The sequence below is a fragment of the Pogona vitticeps genome, chromosome 1, assembly GCF_051106095.1.
Source record: "Pogona vitticeps strain Pit_001003342236 chromosome 1, PviZW2.1, whole genome shotgun sequence".
NCBI lineage: Eukaryota > Metazoa > Chordata > Lepidosauria > Squamata > Agamidae > Pogona > Pogona vitticeps.
In genome coordinates, this window is record NC_135783.1 from 310,711,124 (window position 1) to 310,738,831 (window position 27,708).

Consider the following 27,708-nt stretch of genomic DNA (forward strand, 5'->3'; position numbering starts at 1 on the left):
GTACAGATTCAAGTGCATGTTATAAGTCATATTTTTTTCTCATTTCCTTGTAGTACTATGGCTAAATTTGCCCCCTTTTAAAAAAAGCTATAATCCTGGCTAACCTTTTCAGCTGTTCAGTTTTATTCGTAATATATTATTTTATACAGCAATTGGCAAGCTAAAAGCGCAGTGTGTGTTGAGGGGATTCTTTGGTAATGACTTCCAGGACTCTCACTCTTCCACTCCAGTGTGCTGCCTATAAGAGCTTTGTGGTTAGAAAGTATTAAGTTGACACTGTAAGTTATTTTACTAATGAGAGGAACCTGAAGGTCCAATTCCCTGTGTTGTTATACTGAGTAATATTGTTGGCACTATTAAGCATTTGCTGCTGTTGTTGATATTTTGTTTTCTACATTGCATGCACAGAGAACATTCTGTGCCACTCTTGACTTTGGCCTGTTTCCCCATTTTGCCTAATGTTAATGCCTAGGGGAAATCCATTCATTTCGAGAAGAAATGAGTACATCAGAGTTCACAACCCGGCATTTAAGTTTGGGATGAATCCCAAGGATGACATACAGAAAGCAATCCTTGATGTACCAGCGGCAACAACACATCCAATTACAGCCTTAAGGCGTCTCACTGTGTTGCCGAATACACTTCTACTCTCTTACTTGTTGAGCCAACATTTAATTCCTTAAAGATAAAACACAAGCAGTTACAGCATATGCTGCAGTCCTGCAAAGACAAAGCTTTGCGAACACTCATCAAAGATGCATGAATGAGAATGCAATGGAGTTGTGGTGTTTACCCCATGGTCCCTGCTTGTTTCATCAAACCCACAGCTCACAAAGGTATCCCAACATGCCTCTTGACACACTACCACCAGTTGATTTCTTTATCAACTTATTTTTCTTTTGAAAGACTAAAGTCCATCCAGTACTGACTTTTTAACAGAAACAGGTTTATTGATTACACTTGGTTTCAGGAATACATCTTAAGCACATTCTTAAAGTTTCACAAAGCTTCAATATTTTTCTTTAATCTCTTCTATATTAATTAACACAAGTCACACTCTTGACTAATCTCTGCCTAATCACTCCTTAAACACTCTCTGCCTCAAATCCCACCCCCCCAAAAAACTATCCCTTCTCTCACTCACTCTGACTCTGAACTTCTCTCCCAGGCTCCGCCTCTCAGCAGCCCCTTTGGCTCCGCCTCACAACCACATTAACATACAACTTATGAATAATGTATAACTTATAATGCATAATTTAGGGTGGACGCCACAGGCATTTTTGCAGATTTCTCCGGCACCTTCCTGAGGATCTTTACACTCACTAGGTAGATCTTCTTTATTTGCTATATTCATATCCCATTCCCCCCCTAAAAAGGTGAAGGCAATATGCACTCCACTGTAAAAACTCTGTATGTCAGTCTGAGAGTCTCCCAAGCTCTAAGTCTCCCAATACATTTCACGCCCAAGTGGGAACTTGAATCCAGGTTTCCCCGAATCTTGGTCTGACACTGTAACCACTCCATTCCATTGGTTCTTGGAAGAGCAAGGCTACACAGAAAAGGGGAATGAATGAAAATTGATTCTCTCCATTCCATTGATGGAAATCTCGATCAACACACAGAAGGAAACAGATGGATGTGACCCATTTCATATACCCTAAGTGCATGGATATTGGCATTTTCAGTAATAGTTAACATTTTGGAAGATGAGTGAGAAATGCCAAAGGATCTTAGACTTAAGAGGCGTTGTCTAGAATCAACAAATAGCATTAACCAATATCTAGACACCTGTTTAGAAATTTACCGCTGTCTCTTAAATTATTGTATTTGCAAATGGAGTCTGACAAAAGCCTCAAATAATCTTTGTGATACAATTAAGCATTTATAGCTGCCAGTACATATAAAACAAAATGTAATGTTCTTCAGAAAAAATAAATGCTGCTTAAATTGCATAGATTTCAATTACAGGGTTTTAATCAAATTAAATCAATGGGGCTCACAAGAGCCTGACTTTGTACCTGCATTTCTGCAAAAGACTTCTCTTTCTTTTTCAGACTCCTTTGCTCACATTTCTTGATTAATTGCTAAATTTCACTGTTTACCATTTATGGTTGGAGTGTGTCCAAATTAGACATAATCACACAGTCAACTTTTTCTCTACGATTTTTTTTTTGTGAGCCTCATGGCATTATATAATTGGAAACTAAATTACTAGAAATTCAATTACTGAAGAAGATGCTTCTCCAGTCTTTTTTGGTGGGGATGCCAGTCAGATTTCTCAGGTTTGCAGTTGTATCAGAACCCATAATTTACCCAGTCCTCTTTGTCTTACTGGGCCAATACCCTTCAGTTGTTTTTGACTGTACTTTTCCTTGTCTCTTGTCAGCTATGGATGATGATATTTAAAATCAAAAATTTTGGGGGGTTGCATTCACTGACAAACTACTATACAAGACCTTGGCCTTTGCTGTCCTGTCCATCCTTAAAAAGGACTAGGTAAGTTGTAACTGCATCTTAAAAAGCAGAGACATCACCTTGCCAACAAAAGTCCGAATAGTCAAAGCTATGGCTTTCCCTGTCGTGATGTATGGAAGTGAGAGCTGGACCATAAAGAAAGCAGACCGCCGACGAATTGATGCCTTTGAATTGTGGTGCCGGAGGAGACTCTTGAGAATCCCCTGGACTGCAAGGAGAACAAACCTATCAATTCTAAAGGAAATCAACCCTGAGTGCTCACTGGAAGGACTGATCCTGAATCTGAGGCTCCAGTACTTTGGCCATCTAATGAGAAGAAAAGACTCCCTGGAAAAGACCCTGATGTTGGGAAAGTGTGATGGCAAGAGGAGAAGGGGACGACCGAGGATGAGATGGCTGGACAGTGTCTGCGAAGCAACCAACATGAATTTGACACAACTCCGGGAGGCAGTAGAAGATAGGAGGGCCTGGCGTGCTCTGGTCCATGGGGTCACGAAGAGTCGGACATGACTAAATGACTAAACGATGACGAAGTTGTAACTGGGGAACGTGGGCTGGAGAAATAATCAAAGCAAAAGCCTTCCAAAAACAGTGAGATAGAAACTGATATTAGACATCCTGTTTTCAGGGATAATCACTTTGAACTTATTGTCAAGAGTTTTGTGGCAGCATTATGACTGACAAGTGTTGAAGTAGGCTCATGAGGCTGGAAGTTCTCTTAATAACATCCCAACCTTACTGAGAATATTACTCAGAGATTTAGAGAATTCTCTGATAAATTCTTCACAACTGAAGAAGATCCTAGAGATTGGCATTTTTCCCCAGAACTGCGATTTTCATCTACTTAAAGGAAGTACTAAAGAAGACTCTGTACCTATTCCCAAATCTGTTCCCAGCTTTAACTTGAGGCAAATAATCTTAATAATCTTCCCGTTTTCAGGCTCATATTTCATTTATTTTAGAAGCTGATGAAGGACCAGTTGAGAGCATTTGTTAGTAAGTGATAACTTTGACAAATGTAGATATTGAAACACTTTCAACTCTACCAATTTCTCATCATTAAAATATATTGCACAGTTTATTAGATGGAGATAAAATCAGGAGCTATCTTGCTTTTATATGGACACTGGATCATCTTCAGTTCTTACTGATGTACTTGCTGTAGGAGCCTTGTGGTTGAACTGCAACACTGCAGACAAAATTCTACTTGCGGCCCGGGTTCAATGCCAGGTAGCCAGCTCAAAGTTCATTCAGCCTTCCATCCGGGTTGGCATATGAACTGCACATTTTGCCTCACTGAGCAAACTACTCATGGGAAAGTATCTCCCATATAGCTGCAGGTACATCTAACTGGAATGCTGTCAGCTCCTGGCATTCTTGGATAGCTGCCAAATTGTAGTGCAGAGCTTGAAATATTGTATTTTAAAATGAACTTGGTGTGCCACTCATTACTGGGTAACAAGGCTGCTTTTTATTTTATTTTTTAAATGTTTTAAATAATCTATAACATATGATAGACAAAGCAATAAAGTGAACTGGATAAAATCAATCATTTTTTAGACCTGTATCCTTTAGAGTTGAGGCTTTCTAGGAATTACAATCAATCATACACATTTCTACTAAAGAAATTCTTGCTAAAATTCTTCATAAAAGGCATAAGGGGCACATACCTTTGTAGTATTATTGGTGCATTCTAAGGATGGGAACTGGGTTTGAAAGAAAGTGTAGCATTTCTGTTGTTTAGAAGTCTGTCCTAGCAGTCAATTTGTCCATCAAATCCATTTGTCAAATTTTAGACAACCATTGTTAGGAACATCTCCAAGATGTTTAGTTAGAGGCAATCAACAGTTTTGAAACAAGGCAAAGAAATAATATATGATTTTGTGGTTAAGAAAATATTTCCAAAATATTTCAATATATGGGCTCAAGTTGCAGGAAGCCAAATTTTGGTTGAATATCAATCTTCTTAACTGTTAGAACAGTATGACAATGAAACTAATTACCTCAGGAGGTGGTGAGTGCTCCAGTGCTGGAGGCATTGAGAAAACTGGACAATCATCCATCAGATCTGCTTTGATTTGGATTCCTGCATTGAGCAGGGGGTTGGGCTTGATGGTCTTATGGGCCCCTTCCAACTCTATCATTCTATGATTCTATGATCTAATGTCTCGATGATATGAAGACAGCATCTGATATTATTAGTTTCTTTCGCATGTAACATATACTTGACTTTGAAACTAGCTATTTCTTTAGCAGGGTGAAGTACATCTTGTTTATGATTTTTATACCATTTTTAAAATTCTAATGAAATTGAAGTGAATGGAAGTTTACCTATACTTAGTTTTTTTAGTTTCAATAATATTTACATCCTTGCCTCATACTTGTTTAGGGCCACAGGAAGATCTCTGTTACAGGAATTAAAATAAATGTCCCCAATTCATCAAGGAGATGAATAGCTTCAGGAAGATGAACAACATGGGAAGCCAAGTAAAATGGGCAGCTTGGAGGATCTGAAACCAGGCTGTTGTTATGTCTGCAAGTTGCTCCTTCAGCTGAGTGTCACATGTCACACTATTGCAGCCTGCTGTATCAACCGACATCTCTACCATTGGAGGCAGACTGAGTAAAAATACAGAAGACACTCTCCCTCTAGTATCTAATTCTGATAGTATTGTTGTTATATGCCATCAAGTCTCTTCCGACTTATGATGATCCTATGATCCCAAAAAGACTTGCTCAGCTATTTTAAACTCAAGCCTGTGGCTTCCTTTAGGGAATCAGTCCATCTCATATTTGGTTTTCCTTTTTTCCTGCTGCCTTCCACTTTTCCCAACACGACCCTGCCTTTTTATGACGTACCCAGATAGGACAGCCCCAGTTTCAACATTTTTGCCTCCAGAGAACCTTGCAAATATTTCTAAAATTTTAGTAGGCATCCTTCAGCCTCGAGAGACTATGGTAACATGCTCTGAATAGAAGTCTTGGAATAGCATCTAGTGTGGCTGAGAAAGCCAATTTGAGAGTGACAATTCCTTCCACATTGAAGACAAATACAATCTGTCCCGTCTAGCTCCCTGATTTTGCTGGTTTTGGGACTGCCTCTTTGCTTCGGCCTGCTAAACAAGTGTCTCTTCAAATTGGGAGAGGCCATGCTGGACCTCCTCCCTCCAGGATGAATGCTCAGATGTCAACATTTCCTATTTGTTGAGGTCCATTCCTAAGGCCTTCCGATCCCGCTTGCAGATATCATTGTATCGCAACTGTGGCCTCCCTCTGTGACACTTTCTCTGCACTAATTTTCCATACAAGAGATCTTTTGGAATCTGACCATCAGCCATTCTCATGACAGTCAGATTCCAAAAGATCTCCTGTATTTATAAAAATGTAAACATAAAAACCAAAGAATATTTTGTTTGCCACTTAGGACTGGCATAAAAGCTGGAACATCCCTGACATAACATCAGTAAAATATCCTTAAAAAAAAACATTTGAAAGTAGCTAGATGTAATTACAAAAGAAATGTTTGTCATCCTTTGTAAAATAAGATTGTAACTCCTAGTAACATTTCTTTTGAAAATGTAACTAGTTTCATGTAACTATGCTACTTGCAAATAGTTACTGCCAAGATCTGAATTTCCCACAATTAATTGGAATCACGTTACTACAGGAACTTAGTGCAAATTACAGAAGCATTGTGTTGTTGTTGGCCCTTGATAATTTATTCAATTGATTTGAGACTCACATCAAAGACATCCGACCTGAGGGTCCTTTGCTCACTGCCCCCTCAAAAGTCCATCTTGATGTCTAGGCAGTACCTGTATTAATAGTGACTCAGCAAAGTGGAGAAGGGGGTCCAGTTTGAAGACCTAAGCTGAAATGTATTTCAGTTGATCTTTCACAATTTCTACTTCTGACTTTAACCAGAGCCAATTCTATAGTTTAATAGAGTGAAGCAGGGGATGCAGAGAGAGGAAGCAAGGGACTAAGCTGTCTGCTTTGCAGACTGCGCTATGCCCTCTTCTGACGATCTCAGGAACAGTTGAGAATGCTCTCCTGTGGAGTTGAGAGACATTTTGATCTTTGCCTCAAGCTGTAGAATGCCTTGCATTAGACATTAGCTGTTCAGATTGCATCCGAGATTGATCCAGACAGTTGCTAACCAATGACACCCCCAGAATTAGGGCTACCAGTTGAGCTTCACCTCATTCTCTGTGGTTTTAGAACGAAAGCTTAAGACCTAGGAGTAGGCCTTTTGAGGCATGGAGATAGACCCTTGTGATGCTGTGAGACATATCCTTTAGCAACATCTACACAAGGTGTGTCAGGCATAAATAGTGCAGAGATTCTATGAGGAATTTGAAAGCTGTCATGTGAATTTCAGCAGCAGCGGCAGCAATTCTAGACCATGCAAGATAATGAAGAACAAAAGGGTGGTTCTGAGCACGTCTAAATGGTATGTCCTCAAGTCATATGAATGAACTCCAAAATCTGGGTTACCATGTTGGCAGGATCCTATTTCTTGCATTTTATGGTTCAAAGCTCCAAGACCCATAGAACTGACTCTAAATCTTGAGTCTTGGGACCAAAACAAGAAACCTGGCTTGCTTATGGAATGATGCAGAAGTACTGAAAAATGTATGTGATAATGTCCCATATGTGGCCTCTAATATTCCTCTGACAGGATCCACGAAGACTCTAATATTTATGTTTTGCTATTTGGCACCATGACATGTATGAAGAAAAATAATTTTCTTGACTTCTTAAACATATTTTCTAATATCTTTCAAATGGCAAAAGAGGTAGGAAGTATTGGTTCAACATTGAGAAATGACTTGGGAGCTTAATTCAATTTCTCATACCTGCAACATATATTAGTCAGGTAGTTTCACTGCAAAATCTCCAAACCTCTTTAAGTGTTTTAAAGGAGTTGAGAATGATTCAGTTAGTACCTAATGAATTTTTAGTTCACTCGAGTGTTAATAGAGAAAATGAAGCCCAAGCATTGCAAAATTTATGTTGAGATACCCTTAATTTCAATTAGTTTAGTGCACTAGTGAAGCAGAAAACAGGCAGCTCTATGAGTAATAGTAATAGCCCTTGATTTCATGACACCATATACATTACAGTTGACTTCTGCTTCATTGCACGCCATAAGGGAAAGAGGAGTGTTGCCGATGGGAACGGGAACGGCAATGCAGGCAGCTTAGCCCTCTTGAATGACGGCACATGTGGACTGGATCCTGAACTCTTGTCAATCTTAAACAATCGCTGGCAGCATATTTTTATCTGCAGGTAGGTCTCATGGAGTTTCATGTGGTTTACTGTCAGGTAAGTGGGAACGGAATTACAACCTCAGGTCAATTAAACTGGTGGCTTCAATCTTGTGGTAATGGTAAATCTGCTTTGAACTTTATGGGTGTTATCTAAGGTGCTAAACTGTATCCACAGAACAGTATCAGGCCATTCAAGGTACCAGCTCAAGTGGACAATGTTTGAAGTTATTTAATGTTTATTACATTTGTAATATGGAGATTTTTTAATCCAAATTTAGGCTCATGCAGAAGGGCATCTGGCAGCAAACTATCCTGCCCCCCCCCCCCCCAATAACAGTGCTACTAGCCATTTCCTAGTCAGAAAGATCTGCTAAATTAATTGGGCTATGATGTTTGAGTGGGAAAGCAGAAAAACCCAATAAATCTGGCAAAATGATTTCCTTCATACTGAAAAGGTATGTCCATCTGCAGATTCTGAATCCAACTCAATGTGTTTTATACTGTGCTGACTTTCTCCCAAGAATTGCCTGCATTTTAATGATGCAACCAGAAGCTGAGAGATGTTCACGTCTCTAATGTTGCCCACAGCCAATCTGTAGCTGAGGTGAAACTTTTAATTTAGTTGAGATGTGACTACTTTAAGGGCTCTGGTCTACATGGAAATTTCATTTCCAGCTCCAAAAATTTATTGAACTGTGTATGTTTTTGGGGGGTGGGGTGGGGAGTGAGAAAGAGGATAAAATTCACCAAAATAAGTCATGGCCCCTTAGCTGCCGTCAGTTACAGAGGTTGTTTCAGCTTTACTTAAAGTTTACAATTTGTAACACTGCAACTGTGGAAAAGACAAGTCATTACTGGACAGTAAAAACACACTCTTGAAGATATAAGTCATCAAGTGAGCTATAAAATGTTCATTCAGGAAGATGAGAAATAACCTGTCACCATTAAAGCTTCACAGAATTTGCAGAGGCTAGTATTTCTTTGTGTTAGTAGCTATGAAAATAACGATGATGTCGTTATAATACCCAGGATTGCTGTATCAAATTTTCTTTTCTTTTTAAATTTCCTATGACTGTCTCCCATCCTTCTTCACTCTTTCCACAAGAACAGTCATTATCAGGCCTTCTGAGGGCAGCTGAAGGACTGAAAGGTCAATCTAATTAAAATGAAAAAAGAATTTCAGTTGAGGCGGGAGGATGGGGGAGATGAACGGCTCGGACAAAACATGTACAAACAAGGTAGACCAGGCAACCCGACAAATCCACATAGTTGTCAAAAATGTAAAGAAAATATCTATATGACCTTTGTAATTTTGTGGGTGGGGAGAAAGATCTGTTTTGTTATTTTGACTTGAAGTGCACATTTAAATTGGATTCTTCTGTCATTTCGCCTCAAAGGGTTCCAAAGAGAGTAGGTTCATAAAGTGTTCGGAGGCAGGGAAGATATAAAGTCAGTCTTTTTTTAATGTTTTCCCCCATAAAGATTAGATTAATTTAGTTTAAATAGAAGCTATCAATCACTGAAAAGGCTTCAAAGAAAATACAGCTTTTATAGTTCAGTTGGAAGGAGAAGGTGATTTACAAACTCCAAAATATTTATGAGGTGGTGTATCAAAGAGAAATTTATTAGTCCCAATCAGGTATTACCTGCGATAATTTAAGGACATGGGGTTAATGATTGAAAAAGGCTGAACAGTAAATGTGACAGCCCTTTAACATTTTAAGGCACAAATTAAAAAAAATCTTTGTATAATAAAATTTTCTTCAGAAATGTAATTATTTGAAAATAAAGCAGTTTACTTACTGCAGTATTTTGTGGTCTTCTTCTAAAGAATAGAGGAATTAGTTGAGTGCACTATTTTTTTGTCCATAGAGAAACATTCCTTCGCATACAAGTTACTGGCTCAAAAAGTCAGTATGACATGTAGTTCTGGATGTGTTGCTGGGTATGTGGTTTCCTTTCTTGAGTCCATCCATCTCTTGACAGAATTATTGTCTTCCCTGAATCTTGTCTTCTCATTATATGTGCAAAACACAGCAGCCTCGATTTAATCATTTTAAATTCCCTGGGACTGTGCAAGCTTGATTTGGTCTAGATTCCATTTAAACTGAAATTTCACATCTCAAATGAGTCAGTCTTTTCCCTGCTACATTTTTTTCAACATCCAGCTTTCATATTTGTACACAATAATCATGAAGACTTTACTGTAGATTATCTTGGCCCTGGCATTACACATCCCTATACTCACATATGTTTTCTAATTTGTTTACAGCTGTCCTTTCTATTCCCAATCTTTAGATTTCTTGGGCACAATCTCTGAATCAATGACTGAACTAAGCTCTAAAAATAATTTAGCTATTTCTTCACTGGCAAACTTAATATTATGCAAACATTCTGTAGACATGTTTGTCTTTTTATCATCAGCCATAATCCTGCTTTTCCACTTTCTTCTTTCACTTTGCCCAATAGCCTTTGCATATCATTCTTATTTTCTTCCAGTAATATATTAACTGTGTACCTTAAATTACTGGAGTTTCTTCCACCAATTTTCATTCTGCCTCAGTGTTAATAAAAATATTGGTTTTTTATATGATATTGTCTACCTATACACTGAAGGGACAGTGTAAGGACAAAATGCAGTCTTGTCTGACAGAGGTTTTTTTGTTTTGAACATCTCCCTATTTTTTAAGACTATATCCCTATTCTGTCCTTATGGTAGCCTCTTGTATTGAGTTACATATCAGAACAATCAAGTGTCATGGTGCTCCCACTACTTTTTAAAAATACATCACTTTTTCAGGCTTTGCTGTAATATATAAAGCACAAACATGTGTACAGTCGTGCCTCGCTTAACAAGCACACCGTACAACGATGAAATCGCATAGCAATCCCTTTTTTGGGATCGCTAATGCGATCGCTCAACTTTTTTTGATATGGCAAAATTCGCTTTGCGAAGATAGGTAAGCGTTTCGCTTACCGATCTTTGCAAAACGAAGCCCGACGATCAGCTGTTCGGCAGCCAAAATGGCCGCCGGAAGCCCGGAAATGGCCCAAAATGGCCACGCGCAGCATTTTCGCACCCTCGTTAAGCGAGGGGAGGGCGCAAAAATGGCTGCTGGCCATTAAGAAGCATCGCTGAACGGTGAGTATTCAGCCCATTTGGAACGCATTAAACCATGTTTAATGCATTCCAATGGAATTCCCTGCCCCGTTCAACGATGCTTCAGCATAGCGAAGGTTAATCCGGAACGGATTAACCTCGCTATGCGAGGCACCACTGTATTTGCAATATGATCTCTAGTGTCTCTTTCTTTCTTCAATCCAGCGTGAACATGTGGCATTTCTTATTTTGAATGTGCTAGTTCTTTTCATTGTAAGATCTTGAGCATCACTCTGCTTGTGTGAAAAATTAATGCAATAATCCTACAGTAGCTGCATTATTTGATACTTCCTTCAAGGTATATTGAATATTTCCAGACTGTGAGCTAATGTTTTCTTTTACATATTTGTTGATGTAGTCTTGATTGGATTTTAATAACTTAAGTATGTGTATACAGAAATAGCTCTATTAATATCCCACTTATGCTTGGTGTTCCTTTTTTGCTGTTGCTTTTTGTTGTTGCTTTTTGTCTGTTCTGATCATAATAATTTATTCAGTCATCCCTCAAGGCTTTTCTTTTCATTTTATTACAGGATTAGTCTTTTTCTACTTTGAATATATGTTCACAGTTTTTCTGGTTCATGTTCAACTGAGTTTAGTAATGCAAATCTTTCCTTTACATGGTCTTTAAATTTCTTCAGGAATCTTATTTTAATTATTATTTGACACTGTGAATTGAACATGTTTTCTTCTTCAGATTTAATCTAATTTTTGATAATAACTATTTTGTGTTCTGTACCATTGTCCACTTTTTGTCTACGTTTTGGCAGAGAGAAAAAAGCTTCCAACATGGAAGTTTCATATTCCATCATTTCCTCTTTGTTTGTTTGTGCTCTCTAATCCATCCACTGAGTTCCCCACAAATAAGGGAAGAATGGTAAACCCAAGCAGGGGTTTGAAGATCTCAGATTGCACTAAATGTAGAGTCCTACAATATGCAAGAATCACACTACAGGTTGTAATCCCGTAGTGAGGATCCATCAGCAGAACAGACCTTCTTGGCAGAATGCAGACTTCTGACTACAGAGGGAGAAGAAGCTGCTTCCCTACAGCTTACCACATACCCTCCAGAACATCTCTAGTGATTCATCAGAAATTGCTTCTCACCGTCAGGAATGGGAAGCATTGCTGCCATTTATCTTTACTTGGATCTCCACCACCACCCTCTTTCCATATCACTAACCAGACTGACAGCAAGTTCAGAATAAGAACATCATTACTCATAATCTTCCTGCTAAAGGCAGAGAATCAGCAAGGTTCCTGGAGAGAACATAAAAGAAACTCAGTTTGATTATTTTTTAAATAACTTCCTCAGTTACAACATTATTTTTTATACCTTCCACTGAGCTTTTCAGGTGGTGGTTTGTTCCACCATCCATTTCCCCTATCTATCAATTTAGTCTTCTCTGCAGCACCCGTCGGCCTTTTTCATACCCATCTCTCCCATTTGTCCCCATGACTTGCTTGCCCTACTGCTATTGAACTCATTGAGAGGCACCCAGTAATCTTGAGGCAGAAAAGCAAACAAAAATACTTTGAGTCAGACCACTTAGGGCTCAAATGTGGCCAGGTGATTCTGGCTCCTAAAGCAAGAAGTTCAAGAAGCAGTGTTTTAGTGGGAGTGAAAATACAAGAATAATAGATTAAATGAGTAAACACACTCTGCCTGTTCCTGAGACTCACTTCCAATGCTATTTACACCATTTCATACTGGTCCTTCTGGAGTGGAAGGATCATCTGACAGGTGCAATAATTGCCCAGGGGACACTTGAATTTGTTCACATTCTTGGGGAGGCTCCTTCTGTCTCTCTGGTCAGTTAAGCTTCCTGAAGCAGCTGCCTCACTTCTCCTGAAAAGCCCCTTGAAAGTTTTGATAAAAACGCCCTACCATCTTTCCCTGTCCTCACAACTTTCATTCATTCATTCATTCATCATCATCATCATCATCATCATCATCATCATCATCATCATCATCATCATCATCATCATCATCATCATCATCATCATCATCATCATCATGTGCCGTCAAGTCAGTTCTGACTTATGGCAACCCTTTCTGGGGCTTCCAGGTAGAAAATACTCAGAAGTGGATTATCATTCCCTTTTTCTAGGGGCACCCAGGAACTGTGCAGCTTGCCCAAGGCCATACAGGCTGGCTCTGCTCACAGGAAGAACAGTGGAATACAGTATTGAACTCCTAACCTTGGGCTCTGCAGTTAGATTCTGAAAGCACTGGGTTATAACTTTCATTGCCAAACCCAATAACATGTGCTTATGCTAGGTGTACACTGATGTCCAGACTGCAATATTGTAGGCAGCTGTATAACCAAAAACTCTGCTGGTTGACAAGTTCTAAATGAAACTAATGGTAGTCTTCATTATCTCTAGAAGATGAATGACAAGTGAAAGGTCGCAAAACATTTTACTAATTTTGATTTTTGCATGTTCCATTCAGCACAGACTTTCCCACCCTAATAAGCATTTGTAGTAGCAGATCTGCTTGAACTCACTTAGCTGCTAAACTATAAAAGGGATGAAGGGGAAAGTTCACTGCGATATGTATCATTACAAAAAATAATAGAAATCTAGTACAATTAAGTCCTTTTTATTTAGTCATGATGAATAGAGTGTAGGACATTCTATTATTTTTCTGTAACTGTATTTCCCCCCCTAGCATTTCTTCTTGCCACTGTCAGAGACATGGAGAGATTGAGAAATAGAGACAGAGATTCATAGGCTACAAGATCAACCCTGGCATAGGTTTGAGAGACAAAGCACATTTTGGGTTTTTATTTAATGTTAATGAAAGTTGCTAATGATGGGGAAAGTTAAGCATGGGAAAAATTAGTAATGATGGCAATAAGATGAGGGAGGGGAGAGGCAGTAGATAAAAGTAGCTCAACAGCAGGGAGTCCCTAAGAACAGCTTTCAAGCTAGTCTCTGTTCCTTTCTCTACAGATGGAGGAACTGCTGCATGAACTAAATGAAATAAAATGTAAACATGGAAGAACCAATTCACAGTCAACTTGAAGTCTGGACCCTGACCTGGCAGCACTATACTAGGCATGTTTCTGTAGATCTAAGTCCCACTGCATTTGTTGGGGTAGGAGCATGGCTGTGTTAGCAAAGTGCAGGGCATATGATTTTCTAGTATGTATTATTAAGATACTTAATGATACATGGTATAGGCCAAGCATGTGTAGATCATGCCCCGCAACCCACTTTGTGCCCAAATAGAGGACACTTCAAACCAGGACAAACCCATCCTTTACAACATGCATTCCAACCTGATCCATGCCCAGATGCATGAAAGTGTTTGTGCATGTCCAGTAAAGACCCCATGCCTGTAAAAGGAGAAATGCAGAACAGCAAGGCTGGGTCAAAGGTTAACTGTTTCAAGTACAACGGAAAGGAAGCAGTGACTGCAGGCCATCTGCTCCATTTTATTCTTATATCCTTTTTTTCAGGTGCTAGGAAAAAGAAGTCCCCACCAACTTTCTAAAGTAACCACTGGAAAGGGAGTTGACTGGGATGTTAAAAAGGCAATGGAATGACTAACTCTATGATCCTTCTTAAAAGGGCAATGAGTTCTACATGATATGCCCTCTCCTTGACATTCTTGTTCCCCAGATCTTAAATTAGTGGTGCTGCAGCCACAGTATAGATTTTGATGATTTAATCAATACAGCAAGAAAGTCAATACTGGTTCCTTATAGAGCACACTTTCCTTTGACATATTGACGTTTCCTGGCTTTAACATGAGGAAATGGCAAGCAACTTTGTCATTCCCTACACACACACACACACACACACACACACACATACACTTAAAATCCTGATTTCACCATGAGTGTGTGGAAGTGAAGAAACAGGAACCATATTTAATCAGTAAAGAGTTTTGTTGTTGTTTAGTCGTTAAGTCATGTCTGACTCTTCATGACCCCATGGACCAGAGCACGCCAGGCCCTCCTCTTTTCCACTGCCTCCCAGGATGTATACTGATATTTTCCAACCCTCTGGCCACTGCTGAGTTTTCCAAACTTGCTGGCATATTGAGTGTAGCATCTTAACAGCATAATCTTTTAAGATTTTAAATAGTTCAACTGGAATGCCATCACCTCCATTGGCTTTGTTGTTAGCTATGCTTTTTAAGATCCAACTTAACTTCACTCTCCAGGATGTCTGGCTCTAGGTCAGCAACTACACTATCTGAGTTGTATGGGACATCCAGATCTTTCTGGTATAATTCCTCTGTATATTCTTGCCACCTCTTCTTATGTCTTCTGCTTCTGTGAGGTCCCTACCATTTTTGTCCTTTATCATGTCCATCTTTGCACAAAATGTTCCTTTAATAGCTCCTATTTTCTTGAACAGATCTCGTTTTTTTCCCTTTCTATTATTTTATTCTATTTCTTTGCATTGTTCATTAAAGAAGGCCCTATTGTCTCTCCTTGCTATTCTTTGGAAGTCTGCATTCAGTTTTCTGTTACTTTCCCTATCTCCCTTGTATTTTGTTTCCCTTCTCCTCTCTGCTATTTCTAAGGCCTCGTTGGACAGCCACTTTGCTTTCTTGCATTTCCTTTTCTTTGGAATGGTTTTTGTTGCTGCCTCCTGTACAATATTACGAGCCTCCATCCAAAGTTCTTCAGGCACTCTGTCCACCAGATCTAGTTCCTTAAATCTGTTCTTCACTTCCACTGTGTATTCATAAGGGGTTTGGTTTAGATTATATCTGACTAGCCCAGTGGTTTTTCCTACTTTCTTCAGTTTAAACTTGAGTTTTGCTATATGAACCTGATGATAAGAGCTACAATCAGCTCCAGATCTTGTTTTTGCTGACTGATTAGAGCTTCTCCATTTTTGGCTGCAGAGAATATAATCAATCTGATTTTGGTATTGCCCATCTGGTGATGTCTATGTGTAGAGTTGCCTCTTGTGTTGTTGGAAAAGAGTGTTTGTGATGACCAACTTGTTCTCTTGACAAAACTCTATTAGCCTTTGCCCAGCTTCATTTTGAACTCCAAGGCCAAACTTACCTGTTGTTCCTTCTATATTTTGACTCCCTACTTTAGCATTTCAGTCCCCTAGAATGAGAAGAACATCTTTCTTTGGTGTCAGTTCTAGAAGGCGTTGTAAGTCTTCATAGAATTGGTTCAATTTCAGCCTCTTCAGCATCGGTGGTTGGTGCATAAACTTGCATTACTGTGATGTTGAAAGGTCTGCCTTGGATTCGTATTGAAATCATTCTATCAATTTTGAGATTGTACCCCAGTACAGCTGTTCCCACTCTTTTGCTGATTATGAGGGCTATTCCATTTCTTCCATGGAATTCTTGCCCACAATAGTATATATGATAATTGTCTGAATTAAATTCACCAATTCCTGTCCATTTTAGTTCACTGACACCCAGGATGACAATGTTCATTCTTGCTATCTCCTGTTTGACCACATCCAGTTGATCAAAGTTCATAGATCTTACATTCCAGGTTCCTATGCAGTATTTTTCTTTTCAGCATCGGACTATGCTTTCACTTCCAGGCATATTTACAGCTGAGCGTCCTTTGGGCTTTGGCCCAACCACTTCATTAGCTCTGGAGCTACTTGTACTTCTCCTCCGCTCTTCCTCGGTAGCATGTTGGATGCCTCAGGGGCTATTCTTCCAGCATCATATCTTTTAGCCTTTTATTTCTGTCCATGGAGTTTTCTTGGCAAAGATTACTGGAGTGGCTTGCCAGTTCCTGCTCCAGGTGGATCGTGTTTAGTCAGAACTCTCCACTATGACCTGTCCATCTTGGGTGTCACTGCACGGCATAGCCCATAGCTTCTCTGAATTACTCAAGCCCCTTCTCCATGACAAGGCAGCAATCCATGAAGGGGCCCCTTGAGATAGTGCAGTCTAAATTCCTGAACACTATTTTCAATGTACCATGCTGTATCCCCAATGTTCAAAATAGAAGCTGTAATGGTATCCCTTGAAGCAAACACTTGGCTTCGAATAGTCTCTTCAATTAGCCTCTTGCTGAAGTTAAGCATCAATCCTCCTGGATTAGCACCTGTGATTTTAATAGATAACTACCCCTCAGGCTGGACAAGAGCAGTGGAAGAAAATTGTTGTCCTGTGGGTTATCTTCTCTGGCCCTGTTATGTATGAAAGATAAAGAGATTATTAGGAAATCAGGGATACAGCTCAACAACTTCATAGACCATGGGTCCTACATCACTCTGTGGCTGGAAATCACAGCAAGATCTTCACCTCAGAACATTGTCCTTTTAATTTAGAACATGATAAACAACCAGAGATCTTTCATCCTGGCCCATTTCAATACTCTGCCTTCAGTCTTTTTAGAGAGAAGATGCGTACATATCCTTTACAACAAATGTTTTTCCTGGTGACAGTCTGGTATAGGAGAAACTGGAACATGTCATGATGTACTATGCATTTCATAAGGATTTCCACAATCTACTCATTTCCCCCACTTTAAAAACCTTAAACCTGATACATTTAATCTTTCTCTCCTCCATTCAGATTAATTATGTGAAACCACAGCCAAGGTTGCAAAATGATGAGGCATGAATGAAAAGGAAACAGATAACTAAATCACAGCACTAACTAGATTAGGAATTTGTACTCGGTTGCAATCTGAATTTCACTCTGCTTTGTTTTGAGCATAAATATTACATGCTTTGTCGGTTGTTTTAAATCTTATGTATCTAACATGGCTGTCCTATGGTTGTAACAAATTTAAAGTAAAAAAAAAAAGCAAGGATTTTGCTCCACTGCACAGATGAGAAGCAGCTTTTAGGTCTGCCCCCTAGTGACTTCAGAAATGCACAGATACCTCTGATTCAGTTCCTTTGTACAAAGTCATGGTATAAATGTACATGAGGTTTAGTAATTTAGGCACCAGCTCTTCTGCGTTTGCACTGGAACGTCTATACTTTTCTCTTTTGACTACAGTACAGGTGCGTGGTTGGAAACCCCCAATGGTTCCCAAAAATCTCTGAAAGAGCTGATGGAACAGGGTGGGCTGAAGAAGGACAGCTGGGCAGTGGACATTGGAGATATTAACAGAACTTGTAATGCTTGCGGGGGGGGGGGGGCTTGTTAAAATTCCCTTGGAGAAAAAGAGAAAAAAAGGCATGAATTAGGAATCAGGTTGTGGACTGCCCAAAGTGACCACTGGTCAAACAGGTGGTATAAAAATCAATCAGTCAAACAAACAATCAAACAAACAAATAAAAAGAATATGTTGAACAGAAAATTGTCAGCACAAATTCTCTTATTCACTCACCTAAGTATCATTCCCAGTCCTTTAAACTCCCTTTTCCTTTTCCATAGAAACCAAAATTACATTGGCATCACTTCATCTAGAGGAAGCAACATTCTCTCTCCTCCCATTAGTCCTAATCCTTTTCTTTGCTGGCAATATCATTTCTTCTACGGAGAACTCTAAATTACCTACTTATTACTTCTCTAATTCCCCCCCCCCCCCTGTACTTGTTCGGTCAGTAGAAGCTGGTTAGAAATTTGACTGGTCAGTAACAATTTCTGGTATGCCACTTAAACATTAGCTATTTGTTATGCTTCATAGGATTACTGGGAGTTGTAACTTTCAGACATGCCAGGTCAGATGTTCACCTGGACATGCTTAGCCAGCTACATTCTTTAACTTGAGCAGTTAAACATTAAATATGCCATGTGACTAAAGAAGCACAAGCTACTTCTCCATCCTATGCAACTGTTTGAATGCTGCCTTTAAATGAACTGCCTGTTACTGACAAGAAAGAATATAAAGGTTTTGTAACTATGCTAGGAGGGTGTACTCCTTTGTTTTTGCCTTGATGCACCTTTCACCAGTGAAATAGACAGCTTCAGTTTTAGCCTCACACGATTTGTTTGCGTCTGCTCTTCACTGTAAGAACAAACCACTGAGGATAATTTTGCCACTACAATTTCCTACCTGGTAACATGGTGGTTTGAGCAGCGAGGCCACCCTCTGAAGAAACAGGAAATGTTGCATGGTGTGTGTATATGCCCATGCAGAGGATAGGAATTAGCAAAAGAAAGCAAGAACCTATAAAGAGACCTGCTGGATCAGACCATCAGGTCTGTCTAGTCCAATATTGTGTTCACACAGCAGCAAACCATTTGGCTATGAAGAGCCTGCTGGCAGGTTTTGAGTGAAAGTTCAACTTTTTTCTCACACTCCACAGCAACCGATGTACAGAGGACAGATTGGCACAAATTTTAAAAATGAATCATCAAATTCATTCAAAAATCGCTAATTTGTTGATTCTTATTTGTATGAATCAATGCCCTCAATGACTAGAAATTGATGAAGGTTTAGCTATTTTTGATTCATCAGTTTATTTGGCTAAAAAATGTTCCCCAAAGCACCTATAGTCACCAAAATTGCGGTGCGCTTCTTCTGACTCTGCTCTACAATTTCTCGAAGTCTGGTGAAGATGGGGTTTTATACTAAGGTTCATGGTTACCCCAATCTGGCTGGCAACTTCAGGGTTAAAAATATGATTGAGGACTGGTCTAAGGAATGGGGTAAGAACAAAGATATGTGCATGCCTATATCCCCCAGGATACTTGTGCAGTTAGGACAAGCTTGGAAAGCGGTCTGTGCAGATCAATTCGAAGCAAGATTATTTAAGGTGGCTACCCTATCTGCATTTTTGGGGCCTTTTGGGGCCTTTCAGAGAGCATCAAAGTTAGATTCTCATTCAGCATTGCAGATGGAGGACCTGCTTGTCTCTGAAGACAGGGTCTTGTTGCATCTCCACCGATCAAAAACTGACCAGTTTGGAAATTGTAAGGCTGGGGCCCTGTTCTGCAAAAGATCTCTGCCCAGTCAAAGCCCTCACCGAGTTTGTCCAGTTGCGAGGGGAATCTGGTGGGGAATTATTTTGACACAGCAATGACTGTGATTGTAGTCGGATAGATCACTCCAGGTGTGGAGTAAATCAAGAGATCAGCTGTGCAATGAGGTTGGGACTGGGTTCATGGATTCAAAATCCAGACATAACCATTCATTGGCCTGAATTATTCAGGAGTGATGGCATTCATATGTCTGAGTTGGGGACTGACATTCTTTGAAGGACCTGCAAGGGGGCCTCTGAGCCAAAGTTTTTGGCTTGGGTGGCAGGTGTGGAGCATATCAATAGCCCCATGCCGTAGTAGGTAGTGCGATAAAAAAGCTTGGGTGAGTTCAGGATTGACACGTGGTGCCAGAAATTTGGCCATCTCTCAATCAGGCTTTCCTGGGGGCCACTCCTTGTGGATTTATAACTCAGAGGTCCAAAATCAGACTTCACCAAACTTGCAGGAAGGACAGATCCTGAAGCTGAGGCTCCAGTACTTTGGCCATCTCATGAGAAGAGAAGACTCCTTAGAAAAGACCTTGATGTTAGGAAAGTGTGACGGCAAGAGGAGAAGGGGACGACAGAAGATGAGATGGCTGGACAGTGTCTGCGAAGCAACCAACATGAATTTGACCCAACTCCGGGAAGATAGGAGGGCCTGGCGTGCTCTGGTCCATGGGGGTCACGAAGAGTCGGACACGACTAAATGACTAAACGAACGAAAACAAACAATCAGGTTGTGACAATCGGCTATCAGATGGGAGGTGGTTTTACATGGTACCATCGAGCCAACTGCCTGCTTAGGGTCACGAGGCTCGGTGGGAGGGGTTGGCTGGGGGGGTACCGGTTTACAGAGCACCTAAAGGCGTGCTGTATAGCAGACAGTACATTTCAGAAATAGTAGCTCACCCTTCTATAGGAAATGTCAAGTGATCTAGGATTATCCGGACATTGAAGAATATTGCACTACAGTAGCTCCCCTTGCATTTGGGGGGATATGACTTTAAATAGTTAATAAAGTTGTGGCCCAAGTTTTAAACCCAACACCAGTGGGCAAAGGGATTGAGAGGGTTTGTACAGGAAAGACAGTAGAAGCTTCTTTGTAATTTTATTGTTTCTAGGTGCCTGGGAAGAACTTTCCTGGGGCCTCTCCTTGTGGGTTTATAACTCAGAGGTCCAAAACCAGACTTCACCAAACTTGCAGGACTTGTAGAGGAGAGTTCAGGGAAGCTTCCCTGTGAATCTGGTGTCTCTGGGCCCTTGTGGGAGGCATTTTATAGTGTTTTAAAGTTAAAAAAAATAAATTGAACCGATTTGTCAGAAAAAAAACATAAATTTGTAATTCATGATTTGTCAACCTTGATGAATCCCAAATCAAAAACAAATCAACATTTTTTTCTGATTTGTGCCCATCTCTAATATAAAGTCATTATGGCCTTATACTCCATGGAGTATGTGGTCCTGATCTTTCTGGAGATTGATGAAAGGGCAGCATGATAAATATGAGACAGATTGTGAAAATATGCTTCAGTTTATCACCACACATTTAAATATAAGCACCCATCCCCATTCTAATCACTTATCTAATTTTCTGGCAGTAGTTTTGCCATGCCTCAGCCCTTAGATATAAAATCACCAGGGTGAATGCTTTGAATATTTATTATATACTTCAGAAGCAGACTTTTCCTATGATATAAATGTTAAAAAAATGTATAGGTTACTCTTCTGGAAGCACAGACTGACTCAGAATCAATGAAATGTCGCTACCTGTGTGAAGTCATATTTGCCTACCTTGGAACAAGCTCAAATAGTTCAGTTGAACTTATCTCTGAGTTCACAACCTAAAGTCTGCATCTGTCGACTTCCTATCCTTTCCACCTCTTGTCTTTAATCATGCCTGCTTAACTCAACTTAGACTGTGTGTGTACAGGTATGTTTTTAAATGGGATGAAATCTAGCTCTATTTTGATATGTCCCATTACGTGCATGTTTGTGCAACTGTTTTAACCTAAATGCTTGAACACATTCTCACTAATAACTAGCTGCACTTAAAAGTGTTGTCTTGCTACATTTTTTCCATGTAGTTTTCAAATGTGTGCATTTTACAGTTTATGAGTCCACAAACATCCATCAACAAGTCCACTTTAAGCTCTTAATAAATAAAGTGGGGCTCATGAGACCATATTATGTCCAGCCTATAGATAATCCAGAAACTGCAGTCTGAATGAAGCCTAGGAAAAATGTGAATGTTAGCAAAGTCATATTCTTTGTATACCCCTACTTCTGAGTAGACAGTATATCAGATTGTACTGCAAAACAACAGAATTACTGGTTTTTCTTTTTGAATCTTAAACAGAGTCAGGTAATTTATTGCTAAAGCAGTCAGCAAATTATAAAAAACACAGTGTTTATGCTAATGACCATGATTAACTACTCTGCTCGGATACATTGGGTCTTATTCTCATACTACAATGCTTTTCATGATTTCCTTCAGGATCAGAAACACGTTAATTTCACTTTATAGTCAGTACAACTTGCAATTAGTACAATTGTACTAGCTCATTATAAAAAAGAATCCCAAACAAACCACTTAAACGATGGTCAGATGTGAAGAGGCTGGATCTTTTATTCCAAGGAAAATTGTTAAAATGCCACCTTCGATGTATATGAAATGGTTCAATCTTTCTCTTTAATAATCTCAGCATGCAATAGCTCTTAAGGTTTTGGGGAAATGTATGCCCATATATGCAGACTGTAAATATTATAGATGTTTGCACAGGTACCAACGTAAATAACATAATTTACTCCTGTTCACACAGTAGTTTAACAGAATCATTTTAAAGTGTTGTGTTGCATCAAAGTTTTTCTTTGCCTCTTTGATGCTTACTTTCATGCTATGCTGAAGTCCAGCTGAAACAGGAGGCGTACTTTCCTCCCTTCTAGAAAGAGGCACAAATAGCATGTGATGCACTCATGTCAATGCTTGCTGGCATTTGGGGCAGGGTGGAGGACATACAAGGCCTCGTGCCCATGATGTTGGCTTCTCATTTTGTTGGTCTGGATTTTTGGTCTGGGTTTTCCTGATTGGGATACTCAACAAAATGGACTGAGGGTTTGTCTGTTTTGTCTATCCCATCCTGATAAACCATGGGACATAACGGCAGTTCTGTGGCAGTTCTGCCCCTTTTTTCCCTGATAAGGGATTCTAGAAGATGAGCATATGATCTGTGATTATTGGGAGAAGACAGAAGTGAGAACAGCTTGGATATGGCTGTAGTCCTTCTTTGCAAAAATATTTTGAAGGGCTGTTTTGGACTTCATGAGATGGTGAAGCAAAGGTACAACATGTGCAATGGACAAACATACACACTCTTTAACCTCTCCGTTAAATGAATGCTGTCATGCCCCCTCCACCAAATGCAGACCAGAAAGCTATGTTCCAATTTCCAATCCCTTTCTTTGAAGTAAGGAAGCTGAGAAAAAAAAGCTGTGCTAAACCAAATGCTCTATAGACATGTTGTGGGCATGTTTTCCAAAAGATGTCCCTTTGCTTTTTGAAATAAAAGAAAGGAACAGATAGGACTTAGCAAGGAATGTCTCTGAAAACCATGATCAAAATCATCCATGCTATGTGAAAGAAAGACAGTGAACAAAGACAGGGACAAAAATCAACTCATTTGAAATGTGGTGTTGGTACAGGTATTAAGACAAGCAGAAAAGTGGGTGCTCAATGAAGTCAAGCCTGAACTCTCATTCAAGCAAAAATGAGTAAATGGAGCCTATCCTATGATGTATATATAATACAGAAATGACCAGAATAGACTATATTGCTGGGAAAAGTGGGATGGAACAGAAGGAAAAGAGAAAGATCTAACATCATATGGGTTGACTCAAAAAAGAAATATATTTGATCTGTTTTAAATCAGCTGGAGTTCAAGGTTGCTTAGTTCTGCACAGGGGTAGAATTTTTAGATTAGGCATCCTTCAGTCTCGAGAGACTATGGTAACGTGCTCTGTATGAATGACTTGGAACAGCGTCTAGTGTGGCTGAGAAGGCCAATTTGAGAGTGACAATCCCTTCCACACTGAAGACAAATACAATCTGTCCCCTGTCCAGCTCCCTGATTTTGCTGCTTTCGTGACTGCCTCTTTGCCTTGGCCTGCTGGACAAGGGTCTCTTCAAATTGGGAGAGGCTGTGATGCAACACCTGCCTCCAGCTGAATGCTCAGATGTCAGGGTTTCCCATCTGTTGGGGTCCATTCCTAAGGTCTTCAGATCCCACTTGCAGATATCCTTGTATTGCAGCTGTGGTTTCCCTCTGGGGCAATTTCCCTACACTAATTCTCCATCTTTGGGATTCCAACCATCAACCTTTCTTATGACATGCCCAAGCCAATGTAGACGTCACTGTTTCAGTAATGAATACATGCTAAAAATTCCAGGTCATTCTAGGACTACTCCATTTGGAACTTTGTCCTGCCAGGTGATACAAAAAATGCATCATATGGAAGGTGGTCAGCTTCCTCTCCTGCCACGCACAAAGGGTCCAGGACTCACTGCAATACAGGAGTGAGCTCAGGACACAGGCTCTACAGACTTGGATCTTGGTATGTGTCGTCAGCTTCTTATTGAGCCATACTCTCTTTGTGAGTCTAGAGAATATGGTAGCTGCTTTGCCAATGCGTTTATCCAGCTCGACATCTAGAGAGTGTGTGTCAGAGATCGTTGAGCCAAGGTACGCAAAGTCATGAACAATCTCCAATTCTTGCGTGGAGATGGTAATAGAGGGAGGTGAGTCCACGCCCTGGCCCATGACTTGTGTTTTCTTCAGGCTGATTGTTAGTCCAAAGTCTTGGCAGAGTGGGCAACAACGGCTGCATCATTGGTGAAGAGGAAGTCCCACATGCATTTCAGTTGGTCTTTGGTCTTCGCTCTCAACCTAGAGAGATTAAAGAGCTTTCCATCTGATCTAGTCCGGAGATAGACACCTTCTGTTGCAGTTCCAAAGGCGTGCTTCACCATGACAGCAAAAAAGATCCCAAAAAGAGTTGGTGCAAGGACACAGCCCTGTTTCACTCTGCTTTAGATGTCAAAGGGATCTGATGTTGAGCCATCAAAAAATACAGTGACCTGATGATGTTAAGGAGTCAAGGTGGACATCCAATCTTGGGAAGTATCTTAAAAAAGCCGTCCCTGGTAACCAAATCAAAGCTGTTGTTGTTCCCTGTATTTCTTCTGCAACTGTCTGAGGGAGAATATAGTGGTGCCCCGCATGATGATGATAATCTGTTCCATAAAAATCGCTGTTTAGCAAAATCATCGTCATGTGAAATCCGTTTTCCCATTGGAATGCATTGAAACCCGTTTAATGGGGAAAATACGTCGTCCTGCGAAGATTGCCCATAGGGAAGCCATTTTGCAAGGGCTGATCAGCTGTTAAAATGGCTGTCCTGCGAAGCATGGGTCCCGAAAACACAGGGAAGCCATTTTGTGGAGCCGCCGATCAGCTGTAAAAATTGTTGTCTTGCGAACAAATGGTCCATGAAGCATGGACCAAATCATCGTCCAGCGAAAATGCCCCATTGGAATGACTGTTTTGCGAATCACTATAGCGATCACAAAACCTCATCGTCATGTGGATTCATCATTTTACGAGGTCATCGTCTAGCGAGGTACCATTGTACCATATTAGTGATGGATTTATTAGCTTGAAATCGACACTGTGATTCTGGATAGACTTTGTCTGCAAGACCTGGAGACTCTTCAGCACAACACAGGCAAGCAGCTTCCCTATAATGCCGAGAAGAGAGATGCCATGGTAGTTATTGCAGTCACCCCTGTCTTCTTTGTTCTTGTACAATGTGACGATGTTCGCATCCTTCATGTCCTATGATACTCCACCTTCGCTCCAGCAAAGATGAAAGACTTCATACAGCTTGGTGGTGATGATCTCTTTACAGCACTTCAGCACGTCAACAGGGATGTTATCCTTTCCAGGTGCTTTGCCAGAGGCGAGGGAATCCAAGGCTGCTTTTATTTCTGCTAAAGCTGGTCTGCTGTCCAACTCTTCCAAGACAGGCACTCAATGTTATTTAATGCTTCTTCAGTTACTACATTCTCTCTGGAATATAGCTCAGAGTAGTGCTGCACTCAGCGATCCATCCGCTGTGCTCAGTCCTGGATGATCATGCCTGTAGCAGACTTCAAGGAAGCAGATTTTTTCTGTATTGGACCTAAAACCTGCTTGGTACCGTCATACATTCCTTTGATTTTACCTGCATCTGCTGCTATTTGTAGGGGTAGAATAGTGTTAATTCTTTAAAAATCATAATTCAAAATCCTTTGCCCAAACATCTCCAAGTCTGGCATAGATCCAGACTTTCTGCTACATTATCCAAGGTCCAGTTACATAGTTATATATAAGTTATATATATGTAATATGTATATATATATTGTTTGGGGCACCCCTATTTTTTGAGTTGGCTTATGACATGCTGAATCCTGCTTTCAGCACAATATGTTAGTGCCTTCCCAGACACCAATAACCACAATGACATACAGCTGCTACTTAACAACTTGCTGTCCACGTTCCTGGTCTTGTGCCAGTCATGTGACTTAATACATACTGGTTTGAATCCCCATTAGGATTCTGGCCATTTGTTCATTGACTACTAAAAAGGAATACAGTTTACATTTTATAGTACAAGATCAGACGTTGAAATGAAAAGTATAATACTAGATCCTCATCCATTTTAAATAAAATATCTGTATCACTGGAGACTCTCTGTGCAGGCTAGGGCTCTTATTCATTCATTCATTCATTCATTCATTCACTCATTCAATTTATACCCAGCCCCCCCCCCCCAGACAGTGTTTACTACTTATTTCCCAGGATTCCAGCTCACATGAGTTTCCACATGGCGAGGATGCTGTCTTCTGTAGACTATAACTTTCATTTTAGCAGAAAGATAAGGGAGAAAGGGCAGAGGTTGTAATGCTCTCCTCCTTGGTTGTTAATTTGATCTTTATGATGATTGCTGGAATTGGATACAGTGGATCAAAGAGCATGTGGTTGTTGTGAGACACATTCACCCTTCTTTTCCTGTGGAAATATAAGGAAAAAATGCATAGGAGAAGGTCATCCTTTTGAGCATTTCCTGTCGTGGTGCTCTACTTTATTGACTTCTGCTTAGAGGGGAAGAAATGTTTTCTACAGGATAATGTTGAATCACATAGGATTTTGTTTTTTTTAAAATTAACATTATTGTGGGAGGAAGAGACATGGGGCTATGGCTTTTAACAACAGCTGTTTGTCACTCACCCTTTTTCTTTGTTAACAGTTATTTCATTTTGTCTATACAGAAAATTACACTTGTACATAATTAAATTTTATACTTGACCTCTTCATGGAGGAGGAAAGTGCTCCGGGGTATTGCCCAATCTTTGCAAGACCTGTTCAAGATTCTCAATCTGTTTAGGGATAATGTTCCTCATCATGGTTAGCTCTTGTAAAGTCAACTGAAATCCAGTGCAGATTCTCTGCCCCCATGAAATTAGAGTCACCACCCTTGAATGATAGAGGAATGATGAGTCGTTTTTCTTCCTTGAAAAGAGAGCTCATACCCATAATCAATAAAAGATGGATTGCAGCCTTAGACATTATGCCGGGCTTCATCATATCCATTAATAGTGAGAATTAATGCTTTCACCTGGGATACTAGTAATGCTTGAAAGTCAGAAGCCATCGGAAGGACTCCACAATAATGACTGATGAAGAACATTTTCAGAACTCTTGCGAAATTATAAATTGCCGTTAATACTATTACACATAATTAATAAATGGAAGTAGGGATGGTTCCAGAGGTCATATAATCACAGACGGAAACAGTTTAAGTCTTAAACCATCACTTCTTAACTGATCCTTGAAA

General features: G+C 40.0%; 1 protein-coding gene and 1 long non-coding RNA gene across 2 annotated transcripts in view; one reads left to right on the forward strand and one right to left on the reverse strand.

The window, feature by feature from the left end:
* The window catches only part of LOC144588723 (uncharacterized), a 168,474-nt gene that overhangs the window by 16,715 nt on the left and 124,051 nt on the right, over nucleotides 1-27,708 (forward strand). The window lies entirely within an intron of this gene.
* LOC144588724 (uncharacterized) lies at nucleotides 11,420-18,638 on the reverse strand. Its single transcript, XR_013544409.1, has 2 exons — nucleotides 18,201-18,638; nucleotides 11,420-17,046 (listed from the first exon to the last, which is right to left on the reverse strand). It is a non-coding gene; the product is annotated as an uncharacterized LOC144588724 (long non-coding RNA).